Source organism: Parasteatoda tepidariorum, chromosome 9 (assembly GCF_043381705.1).
Source record: "Parasteatoda tepidariorum isolate YZ-2023 chromosome 9, CAS_Ptep_4.0, whole genome shotgun sequence".
Taxonomy (NCBI): domain Eukaryota; kingdom Metazoa; phylum Arthropoda; class Arachnida; order Araneae; family Theridiidae; genus Parasteatoda; species Parasteatoda tepidariorum.
In genome coordinates, this window is record NC_092212.1 from 26,104,397 (window position 1) to 26,117,459 (window position 13,063).

Genomic DNA, 13,063 nt, shown 5'->3' on the forward strand with positions numbered 1-13,063 from the left:
TACGTCACAGGTTGTGTTATTCCTACTAAATTTAACCCATGAACGGCATTTTCTGCGAGCCTAACTTCAAGCCACAAATAAACAAACGAAGTGTTTGATCGTTTAAATAGCTGCTCGCCAGATTTTATTGCATTATAAAGAAAAGTAATTGATATTCGATTTTTGATTAATAATTGATTTATGTGGATAGTGGCATAGAATTTAGCATTGCGTCATGGTAAATGTTATTCCTACTAAGTGGAAGTAGTTGTGTTTTTTTTATATTATACCCAATTGTGAGTGTTGGTTAAATAAATTCAATTTAGTAGATTTTTACCCACCACTACTTCTAAACAATTCGTAGGCTTATAAAGTTCACCACTTTATAGTTCTTATGTAATGCTATACCTTTTAAAAAGCAAGCAAAAATAAAATATTTGCAAAATTTACTTTGTAGTTATTTACCGTTTTTTTTAATTATTTTGGCGTGTCCGTTGGCATCTCTGTCAGGCTTTGTATGTTTGATATGTTGTGGTGGAAAAATGATTTAAAATCAAATTTACTAATCTGAAAATAACTTAAAAATGTGTCGACCTTTCAGAAATATTTTTTTACAAAGCGGGACGAAACCAAAAGCTCATACTAAAAATCAACCTTACAAGAGACATTATTCGAAATTTTTATGGACTTACAAAACCATCGAATATTGCTTAAAAATTGAAATAAAAATTTCCAAATTGAAATTCGGAAAGACTTGTCTTGCATATGATACCTTGGTCCGTGAATAAAAAATCGCGTCATCATGTACTGATGGGGTTAATAGCAATCACCAGAGGCTTTACGATGGCGATCTTACCGATGATCTCCAAAAGCAAACAAAATCTCGTAAAATCTGTCCGTGACGTAGTTTATGAACCGTATTAAGAATAACTAAAAGCTTGCAAGTGAATGTTATCATAAGTTTTATTAATTACATAAGAATAAAAAAATAAAATAAGGGGCGAGACAGTCCATCCAACGCCTCCTATAACTGAAAGCCTCCACATGGTTTTTTATATGTAGTCCGATCAGACCACTGTGAAGGATATCTACTTTCCGAACGAGTCACTTAATACAAAATCTAATTGAAATAAGAAAGTGGTAGCAAATATGTGATTAAAAATTTGTTTTATTTATGAATATTATTGGCTTGCCTTATTCACTTGTCAACCACTACAGATTCAATTCTCAAATATATATGATGAATTTCTCTCAATTACTTTTATAAAAGGTTTTGGGTTCATACTCACAACTGGTTCACTTTTTAAATAGTCTGCGCGGACTACTTATAAAAAACCGTGCGGAGGCTTTTTGATGTAGGTGGTGATGGTCCATCCCAGTTTTCCGGTTTATAAGAATGACAGTTCGATATTTTATATTATTTTTTTGTTATTAAGAATCATATCATGTGATTTTCCTGTCCAAAAAATTAATAAAATTATAAGGAATTGTTATAATTTTATTAAATTATAACATTATTAAGTAATTAAGGTATTTCCCATCTGGAAAGAAAAATGTAATTTTTGTCGTGTTTCCTTACTTCGTTTTCTCTAGCTTTTCCTTTCAAAATTGCTTTTACGGCTTACTTGGAGAGTAACTTTGATGGCAGTGAGTTTAATAGTAATAAAAATGACAAATTGTAAGCCATAAGTTATACAAGGAATGATTTCAAACTGAATGGCTAAAACAAATTTTTAAATTTATTTTCATTTTTATGCTAAACTATTTTCTAAATAACTCTTTTTCTTCTTTTTTAAATCACTTTTTAGTAATTCTGAATGTTCCAAAGAAACAGATTCGACAAATTTAATTTCAAAGAGCATTTTTTTTTAAATTGAATTATTTTAAAAATACTTGAGTGCATATCAGAGAAAACTGAGGATCAGTGAACGGGACATAACATCTAGGATTATGATTATGTCCAGAAGAAAATAAACAATTATCGTAGCAATTCCCGTAAACAATCCTCAACAATTATCTGTAGTAGTATGTGTTTTCCGTACTTTCAGAAAATATTTATTTAGTAGTAGCAAGAGTGATGCAGACTCCAAATATTTGAGCTATTTACGAATTATTGTTTCTTCAATGGGAGCTAAAGTAGAAGTTTTGGAAACATATATACTTTTTAAAAAAGTTATTAGCATTCAAGTATTTGTTCATACAAAACTTCTGATTAAAACATTTTATTTTAGAGCTATTCTATTGAATGAAACTTCTGATTATGTATCTGATTTAATTACTTCTGTTTAAAGGTGAAAATAATTACTTTAACATGTTCACGCCAGGGTGACCCACCAGTGGGTCACGCTAATTGTCTCATCGGGCGGCTCACCGGAGTAAAAACTGGTAACAAATAAATTTCATTTTTTAGTTTTTTTCCGTGAATAATAAAAATCCATAACTACCAATTGTTTCTAACGGATGCAATTTTCATATTGAATTGCTTCTTCACCGTGATAAATTTCCTTACAGTGAATTGTTATTGCTGAGAATAGATTAACTCCTCCCGAATATTATCTGATATTGAAATAGCTCTTCTACCAGTATTTTCTCTTTTCCGTCCCGCTTTCAGGCGCAATACCCGGCGTGAACATGTTAATTCATGTTTATTAAAATATAAATGCATTACCTTTTCCGCATCTAGGCAAAGTATTTTCTGAAACTACGAGGAATCCATAGTAGGAGTCTTTGGTAATCCCTTTTTTTTGTTTTCACCCAAGTCCATTTTTAATATTTTTACGTAATAATAATTTAAAGTATTTATATATTCCTTTTCTGATTAACTTATTCATAATTACTGTCTTGGTGGGGAATTTAAGGTAAATATGAATACAGAAGCAGGAAAAGTTTTTTGGAACGCATTTAGAGTATTGGCGGGAATTGAAAATCAATCCAAGCCATTGGACGACTAAATAACTAGCATTAGTTGATGCAGTTTTTGAAACTCATGACTTAAAATGTTGCGGAGTCCATCCTGAAAAAACGAAACAAAAAACATTTAACCTAGCGGGTAATCAATAATTACAATAACGCGATTACAATTTTATCTCCTCCTTTTTTGCCTGATTTTTGCAATATTTTCTGTATATTGCATACTGACTAGATTATCGTATTCTTTGTTGCTAAGTAAACTCTTCTTTCAAATGAAGTCTCTCTTTTTCAGACCGATTTTTATGTATTTGGTCAAAAAATTCTGACAATCCAATTTTTCTCAGGGAATTGTTTAATTGCGTTATCTAAGAAACCATTATGCATATGAACTTGAAATTTTTATGAAAATTCGAACATAAATTAAGTCTTTCGTTTAACAGAAGAGCCGGGAAATTATACTCTATAAATATTTTTGTCTTATTTCTTAAATGTAAGTAAAAAGTATTATTTTAATTTCTAAATCAATTTTATTATGAAATTTTTCTTCTTTCTTCGTGGAATGATGAAAAGTAAAATTTATCAAGTAAGAAGAATATTTTTTTTATATCTAATGAAAAAACTTTTTTTATCTATTGAAAAATCTTGATATCCAAGGATGTTTCATTTCTTTCGAATGAAAGTCAGTTTTTGCACTTTTCCGTCTCTATATATGTAGAATTTAAGCCATGAACTTTAGTACTATTTCAAATATTTGAAAAAAATTCCACAAAAATATTGGCCGAATTATTGGTTTGAATTATTATAATAATTCTGAGTATTGGCTTCCACAATAATGAGTCGGAAGCTCAAATAATTTATGTTGCAAGATCTATTTTTTTTTTTGCATTTATTCTTGCGAAATGTGGCTTAAACGTCCTGTTTAAGTTTAAAAAAATTGCATGGTATCAGCAACTAATTGAAATATCTAGGTCAGATCAAATCCAACATTACCAAAATGATGAATGTTAACCATTATGTTAATACTTATATAATTCATGAAGCAATAATTTATTAAAAATTCATATTTAATTATAATTCATGTTATAAAATTAACTTACTTTCTTGCAACTATGTTTCAAAAATAAGCTTTCTTCTACTCAGCTTAAAGTTTCAAAAAATTTGCATTAGCAACTAATTGAAACACGTTGAACGAAAACTTCAGCGGAGACCAAACTTAAAATTCTAAACCAAACAGGGAAAAAAGAAACTATAAGTACGGATGTGACTCCCTAAATATACACAGGAAAATATTACATCTACATACAATAATGTACATGTTATGGTATAATGTAAACATGTTTTATTTTGGGAAACTGTTTGAGAATACATTATGACCGTGTTTACCATCATAAAAACGAATTTACAACATTAATATTGATTCCTGATTCAATGAAGTGTACCTGGTCAAATATTTTAAAGAAGGTACTGAAATTGCACATAATATTTATCGAATTCGAATTTAATTTATGGTTTTTTAGTCTTTGTCAATATTGTTAAAAAGCCTATCATCTCGACACTAAATTTTTCTCTAATGAGGCTGTTAACCAACGATCAATTAAAATTGTCTAAAATCGCAATTAAATCGAAAGAAGTTACTTTTCCACCATAAAAACCTTGATTTTTTTAAACTTGCTGCTAGTATTTAACAATCTAGGCCGGGATAGCCTGGTCAGTAGCGCGCTGGACTAACGTTCGTGCGAACGGGAGTTAGAATCCAGCCGGCTGAAGACGCCTCGTGTAGTAAATGGTTACTGGCACACGTTAAATCAAAAGGGTGGCAAAGTCCTCCGTGTTTCATTACAAATCAAAACCTCTGGGGGTACTTAATTAGAAATTGATCGTTCTCTGGTTCAGGTCAAAATTACGAGCTGTGGATGAGTGAATGATTGTATGAATAGGTCCACCCTATAAACGGGTGTGACGTATGGGTGGTGCAGAGGTCGAATTCTTGGAGATAGAGGGCACCACTGATGGACATAGATGGCACCTGTCAGTGACAGGAAAACGGCAATGGAAATTAGGACACATTCTAGGTGAACTATTCGCTAGTAAAAAAAATGACGCATGCTTTATCTACACCAGTGTTTTACAAACTTATGACTTTTGTATACCCCTTCTAAATTTCTCGTAACGCTGTGTACCACTAATAAAAAAATGAATGTATTTTTTACTAGAAAAAAATTGCACAAAAGTCAAAAATCACAACTGGCTGTTGACATCACCAATTATTAACTGTTAATTCTGCAAAAAATAGCCAATAGAAAAATACGTAATCGTAAATTTTCATGGCTAGCTTTGCTTTTGAATAAATTTCTTTAAAATTTTCGTTTGTTGCAAGATATTTCGCATAAGAACGCGTACCCAAGTTAAACTGCTCCCCCCCCCCCCAATTACACGTACCACACTTTGGGAAACACTGATAGAAAGAAATAAGTAATAAAGTTGTCTCAATGATTATTAAGGTAACGTAGTTTTTTTTGGCACAGATGTTTCGTGTTGTTAGCAATTTCCATTTGACTAATTTGAAAAAAGCAGAACATAATCAGTTTGAAATAAATTCTGAAGAAAAAAAAAAGTACAACCAAGTTTACAAAAAAATTGGGTTTCATACTTTTTTAAAGGAAACAAATTTCATACAACATTCAGTATTCCAAGCCTACTAGTTATAATGATAGATAAAAATCAAAGAGATAAAAAAAGTTTACCCTCGTTACTAAATTTAGGATTTACTTTTGATCGTTATTCAAATATCTATGATACGTAATTCAATAAATAAAATTTCTCTTATCCGAAATTACTTACATAAATGTTCTTAATTACCATTTCTTCGGTAGAACTCTAAGGAACATTAAACTAAATGTCTCTTCCTAAAATATTATATAATCAATATCGTAAAGAGTAAAATTTATATAAAAATATCTTTTGCGGTATAATTATAGAAACTAATATTTATAGCTTATAATAATTTCGTACTAAAGAAATAAAACAAATGATAGATGATAGGTATCGTAATGTATATTTATTGTAGTGTAAAGGTAAATTTCACCGAAATGACCTAAGAGTTATTTTGTTGTTTTCTGTGAATCTGTAAACCAGTTTTAGCCGGTATAGCATGTACCTAGGTGCCTGGTATATTTGAAAAAAAAAAACCTAGTTTTATCGAAAAATATTAAACGCATTTACTCTTTTCCTTGTTACTTAAGAGTAATTTTCAGCTTGGAGGGTGGTAAATTTTTCGTATAATTGCTCTAATTTGTTTATTTAAAAATATCCTTATATTTCTTTCAATTAATTTTTCCAGCCTCAAAATTCAATTTATCAAGGTTTTTTTTTCAGAGGCAGTTAGCGCACTAAAAAACAAAAACCGATTTCATGATTTTTTTTTTCTTGCAAGCTTCCTTTGCATAGAACAAAATAAAAATTGAGCCTTTAAGATCAGGGGTCTTTAACTTTTTGTGTTCTAGTGCATCATCAGAAAGCCTCCACACGGTTTCTCATAAGTAGACAGCGTAGACTATTTAAAAAATGAACCAGAATGAAAAAATTAAATGTGGGCATGAACACAAATTCTATTTTAAAAGTAATTGAGAGAAATTTTACTTATATATTTGAGAATTGAATTTGTAGTGGTTGACAAGGGAATAACACAACCAATCACATTCATAAATTAAACAAATTTTTAGATTTATATTTTCTACCACTTTCTTAGATTTACTAGATTTCGTATTAAATGTCTCTTTCGTATATTGGTTAATTTTACAAAGTGGTGTGATCGGAATAACTATGAGAAACTGTGAGGAGGTTTCCAGTTTTAAGAGGCTTTGCCAAATGCCGCACCATTGACTGATGATTTTGGTGTAAGTTATGGAGCCTTTTTAGAGGAGTAAGTGATTTGTTGGAAATCGAAATCAAATGTTAATCCTGGATTGATCGTGAAGTAAACCAATGTTACTACTACATTCATAACGTATTCAAATTCTTAGAAATAATCAAACTTTCTTGTCAATTGATGAAAGAAAATCCATCAACTTAGTACTTTAACACATTAAATGCCACGCTAATTCAACATGCCTTGCCCGTCTGGTCGCAAGTTTTTAAAAAGGTTTAGCTTTACATAACTGAAAAAATGTGGTGAATTATGTAAGCCTACGAATTGTTTAGAAATAGTGGTGGATTAAAATCTTCTAAATTGAATTCATTAAACCAAGAATCACAATTAATAAACTACCACTTGAAAATATTTATTCACTGTCCGGAGCAAGTTGGCATCTCTGTGTATAAATATAAAACCATTTTTGTATGTTCTATATTGCATTAATTTCTTCACACCATTCTAGTGACGATAATAATATAAAAAAATTTAAAATTTACTTGAATTATGCGTTTCTAATAATCTTGGCTTCACCGGTCACCGATGACCCCCGTCGAGCTACAAACAAATTCAGTGCCTGTCACCGGTGACCCCCATGGCATTCAACGTATTTATGATATTTTTAAAAGTTGTGATTTGTCCACAATTTGAAGGGTTTTTACTTAAAGCATGAACATAGTACGATACATGTTTGGGTAGTTAAATTATTAGACTTAAATTTAAAATTTTTCTTTCCAAGTATCGGCATTTAATCACAATATTTTTAATGCTATAACTGCCTTTACGAGTTTCCCAGTAAACAGAGATATTACATTTGACAAAATTTATTGTTAGTATAACTTAATTTTACTTACTTATACTTCATATTAGAAATAGGTGAAAAAACAATTTCTCTAGTAAAATAGTGCTCTCAACTTTCTACGCTTTTTGTAAAAATTTAGTCTACTGGTAGCTATGCTTATGTTTTTATGTAACACTTAAACTTATTTTCCACACCACTACACATAGATGACTTAAGAGTTCATATGCAACGCCACTTTTTCGAGCTCTTCGTGGTGAGGCATTTAAAATGCTAAAGAAAATGTCTCCCACTCTATAAAATATTTTTCTAAAAGCATAGTATTTGGCAAGTCTGGTAAAATTAATATTGTTCTAAATAAATACACCTGTTAATTTTGAAATACGTATGAAATATTTTCTCTTTTATCTATTTATTCTAAAACTGCCGTTTCAAAATGGTTAATTTCGATAAAATTCTCAAAGGCACTTCACGACACTTCACGCGTACAGTGTTTTTCGATTTTATTTAACGTGTCCAATTATTGATACTGCAAACGATAGATACTGTAGAAAGAAATCTTTTATAGTTCCTCGAAAAGGATAATTACAGGAGAAATTTGCTTGATTTTGCTAAATTTTGACCATTATGCCAAGCACAACTAAGATCTCCTCTGCAGAAGATAAAAATTGTGATGGTATGTGATATATGAATCATCCTCAGGGATGTTTCCCAGACCGTTGCCAAAAGCTCATTGTGCAGTCCTAGTGCGATGTAAATAAAGTGCCTACCTGACTGTCTAGCAGATGCCAGCTTGCTCCGGACAGCAAATATATATTTTAAAGTGGTAGTCTATCAATTGTGATTCTTGGTTTATTAAATCAAATTCAGTAGATTTTTATCCACCACTATTTCTAAATAATTCGTTAGCTTATATAATTCATCACTTTATTGTAGTTACATACCCTCCAACTGCTACGGAATTTCCGTAGTTTCAGAAATCTTCTTTTCAGACGGTAGCAAAATTAATGTCTTAATATTTAAAAAAAATTAATTTTAGCGTAACTTGTCCACTATTACTTATAAAAGTGCAGGCCATATGGCTAGATTCTTAAGTTCTGATAAAAGTTTTATGAGAGATCCATTTGCTTTAAAAATTTCTACTTTGGTTCGCTACCACTAAAAAGAATTATTTTCAAAATCCTCATAAGTTGGAGGGTATGTAGTTACGTCATTTAATACCCTTTAAAAAGCAAGCTAAACTAGTCAAATATTTGAAGAATTTACTTTGTAGTTATTTACCGTTTTTTTAAAAATTAATTTGGCGTGTCCGGAGCAGTTGGCATCTCTGCATCATGCCAAAGGATACTGAATATAATTAATCTTTATTTTGATGGGATAAACTACTAAAGTCATGCTTCGGCAACTCTCTTTACATAAAGCATGGCTGTAAGCTTTAATATAGTGAGACGGAAAAGAGCAAAAACTGGTACGATGGACATTTTCTTCGAGAAAAATTAAATATCTGTAACTATCAATATTTCTTTTATAGTTATAGCATATATGTGACACTGCGTCTTTACTGAGATAAAGTAGATAATGATGTTAATAGTTTGAAGAAAATTATTAAGCTCATCCCGAAGTTTGGCTATAACTGAACCCGCTTCTCTTCTTTTCCCTCTCGCTTTCACACCTGTGTAAAGCTTCTGGGAAAAACAATAATTAATAATAAAAATTGGATTTATTTTACTTTATTAATTACGTTGGCATATGGCTTTCAGATTTGTGCATTATTTAAGTGTTAGTACTGATTTATAGATTTTTGGGCATTGAGCTATAATTTATATAAATTAACAGATTTATGCAAAGTATGTATAAAAATTAAAAAGAAGCAAGAGAAAAACTCCAATCAAGTTACAGAATAGACAAAAGGTTGAAAGGGAAAAATCAAACTTAATTTCGAATCTAAATGGCTCTTAAACATTTTTACAATAAGCATAACTACTTCTAAAAAGAAACTTTATTGCAGAATATAAAATTATTTAAAGAATCACGTTTTCTACGTAACATAAAAATTGAAATACTGTCAAGGTTACTATAAGTAAATAATTTAAATACCCGAAGTATGTGGTGGCATATTTTCAATATTTTTTTACGACTCACTATTAAAGTTCGCATACAACAGAAGTCGTATCGAGAACAAAGTCATTAATTATATTTAGAATAGAACAACTGCTTTTAATTGCCATTGGGATAAAAAAAGTGTATTTAAAAGAACTCGCATATAACGAATTAAATAATTAATTACATATCAAATTGAACAACTTTTTTGAATTGTAATTTGGATGGAATTGTAATTGCAATCACGTAGAAAAAAGAGTTAACAATGAATTGAGTAATTAATTACAATTCAAATAAAACAACTGATTCTAAATGTAATTGGAACAAAAAGCGCGTAGATGAAAACGAGCTATTAATGTATTAAATTAATTACATTTCAAATAGAACAACTAATTCAATAGCATTTAAAATGTTGGTGAAATGGCTAAAAATTCTGAAAGCGTTAGGTTTTAATCGCCTTAGTTGTCTACTATTACTTTGCTGAAGGCGTAACAGCTGGCAGAACAGCAGTTGGGACATCGGAGTGCAAAGTCTTAATAGGTTTCGATTATTTTTCTCTTGATATTAGTTTTTGAAAAAACCTGAACTTAATTTTCTATAAATTTTAGTCAGTATAATTTAAAACACCATTCATGAACAAAGTAAAATTGTTTGTTTTTAACATTATATTTATTTTGAAATGAAACAAAAAACCTAATTTTCGGTATAAATAAGTAAATATAAATGAATAATAATAATAATAGTAAATAAATAAAGGAGAAAATAACTAAATAAACAAATAGAGAGACGAAGGAGTTTTCGTGTGATTAATTTACTTTCATAGCTTACACTCCCGAGCAAATATTTTATTTGTTTTCAGTAGCAGGGGATATTTAAACGGAATATTTTCGCTTCAATGATTTCAAACATGAAATCAGTTTCTCACTACAAGCTACAGCTCTTATGTAATTTAATAATATAATCTTAAACAGGATTTTTTAAAAATCACTCGAGGGATTACTAAATGCCCCCACTTCTCTACTACGTAGGAAGTGGTAGGAAGAAGGCGATAATTCATTTCAGCTTATGCTATGATTCATTATGGTTATATGTTTTTTTTGTCTCAAATGTTGTTTTCAAAGTAGCAGACAAGTGTACATGTACGTATATACATTCATTACAAACTTGTACACTCAGACAAAAAATAAACTAAGTAAAACACATGATTTTGTAAAAAAATCTATAATTTTCAGGACATGACTAATTTGAGATTTGAAATCATCACACCTGAATTATGTAACATGGTATACTGTATAGATGTAACAAAAAATTTGTTCCAGAGTGTTGTTTATCATTCTGTTTGTTAGATAAATTAAATAATTGTGAACATGGTTGCATACACGTACTACGACATCTAATGAATTTTTTTAAAGTCATCTAAAATAACGCATTTATTTTGTTTATAGTTACACAGCTAAAATGTTGTTTCTGTAAAACTGAATAATTTAAAATTAACGGTTATTTAATTTTTTAAAAAAAATGAAAAAAAATACCGAAAAAATTCAATGGAGAAATGGTTGTAGATCAATTAGGAGAAACCTAAAAAAACACATGATGCTTTTTACAGTTTTAAAAATGTGGTGGATGTTATGAAAAATCTGTTTCCGTTTATTTTAATTTTTTTATTTATCTTTTTGACAGTACGTCATGTGTAATTTGCAGGAAATGTTTATATCACACACAATTGGTGGAAAGGAATGCATTATAGGAATTAAACGGCAAGCAATAGCTCCCCTTTTTTGTCAGTTTTAAAAGGGATAATATTCTTAGTGCATCGAAAAATTTAAAGTTTTGAACTTAATTTTTAATTCAAAATCTAGCCTGCTTGCAATTTTCCTAAAACTGTGATCACACTTTCATTTTTAAAAAAAATAATCTATTTAATTAGTTTGTTGAGTTTATTTTTTTCTCATTTCCTTCCCATTTTCTTAAAAAAAAAATTAAGCTCCTCAGATAGATTGGTGATCTTTTATGAGGAAGTTCCTCAGCATGGATACATAGGATAACCAAAATAGAAAAATTTAAAGGATAAAGAAAGTTAGTCACATTTTAAGGGATATTTATCAATCACTGAAAATAACGTAAAGTGATCGCTTCCGTGAAAGCATGCTTAATGTAACAGAATTGTTTTTGCTTTCACTCTAATTTTAACGTAACTAATATACCCAAGTTTTGAGTATGTTGGCGTAAAGTTTTCTCAAATTATATAGTAATCAATAAAGTAATGCAAAAGATTATTAGCCCTACTTTTTAATAAATCTATGATAAAATAGTTCGGATACCAATTTTTTCCCCCTGATTACAGCCAATCTGAAAATGTCTCTTACCTGCTTCAATCACTCAGCTGTTCATTTACATTGGGAAACATTTTTTTTTTGTTGTTTTCTAATGCATGAGAGTTTTGCATTTATCTCAGATATTTTCGCATCTGCAATCGGCTTCTACCAACAATCTTTAATTTTAAAGCAATTTAATAATTCTATCCAATGATTTTTTAAAATTCACTCAAGAGAATACTATATGTCCCCCACTTCCCTACTACGTAAGGAGTAGTTGGAAGCTTGAGATAATACACTTAAGCTTATGATGCATTAATGACCATATGTTAAGGACCCTATGTTTTTTGTCTTAAGTGTTATTTTCAAAAGAGAAAACAAGTGTATATAAATCATGGGTGAAAGCCCTTATATAGCAAGACGGAAAAGAGAAAAACCTGGTACGTAAAACATTTCATTCCAGCATTTTTTTCGAAAAAAATGAAATATCTGTAACTATCAAGAGTTCTTTTATAATTCTGGAATATATATGAAACTGCTTCTTTTCCAAGATAAAGTAGATATTGTTGAAAAATTAAAAAAAATAATAAGTAAACTCCTCCCCAAATTTAGCTATAACTGAAATGGTTTTACTACCAGCCTTTCCTCTTTTCCGTCTCGCTTTCACCCCTGATATAAATCTATACGTTCTATATAAACTTCTGCACTCAGACAAAAATATACTAAATTAAAAATATAATTTTAAAAAAACTTCATAGCTTCAAATTTGAAATATCCCACACCCAGATTAGCTAAGCCCTGTTAGATTTAAAGTAATATTATTAATACAGTTATAATTTTTAATGCTCGTTCCAAATAATACATTTTTTTGCAAAATATTTTGTAGATTGGTAGTAGACTCTCTTCAAAGTTAGCCAACATTTTAAAAGTCTCACCACGTGAGAGTCGAAAAAAGTGGCGTTTCATACAAGAACGTTGTTAGTGTGTAAATATCTACAAACTAAATTAGTACATTTTGTTAGTTTATAGAAAGCTTAGCGTGACACATCT

At 29.9% G+C, this 13,063-nt stretch overlaps 1 protein-coding gene across 2 annotated transcripts in view; it reads right to left on the reverse strand.

The window, feature by feature from the left end:
• Positions 1–7,873, reverse strand: part of LOC107452447 (carcinine transporter) — a 34,845-nt gene extending 26,972 nt beyond the window's left edge. Inside the window, exon 1 of one of the 2 annotated variants that reach the window (XM_043041846.2) lies at positions 7,654–7,873. The gene's annotated coding sequence lies outside the window, so the exon portion shown is untranslated. Of the gene's footprint in view, positions 1–3,986; positions 4,116–7,653 lie in introns of those variants that run through there. The other variant, XM_016068923.3, reaches the window with a different exon arrangement.
• Between the last annotated feature and the right edge of the window lie 5,190 nt (positions 7,874–13,063).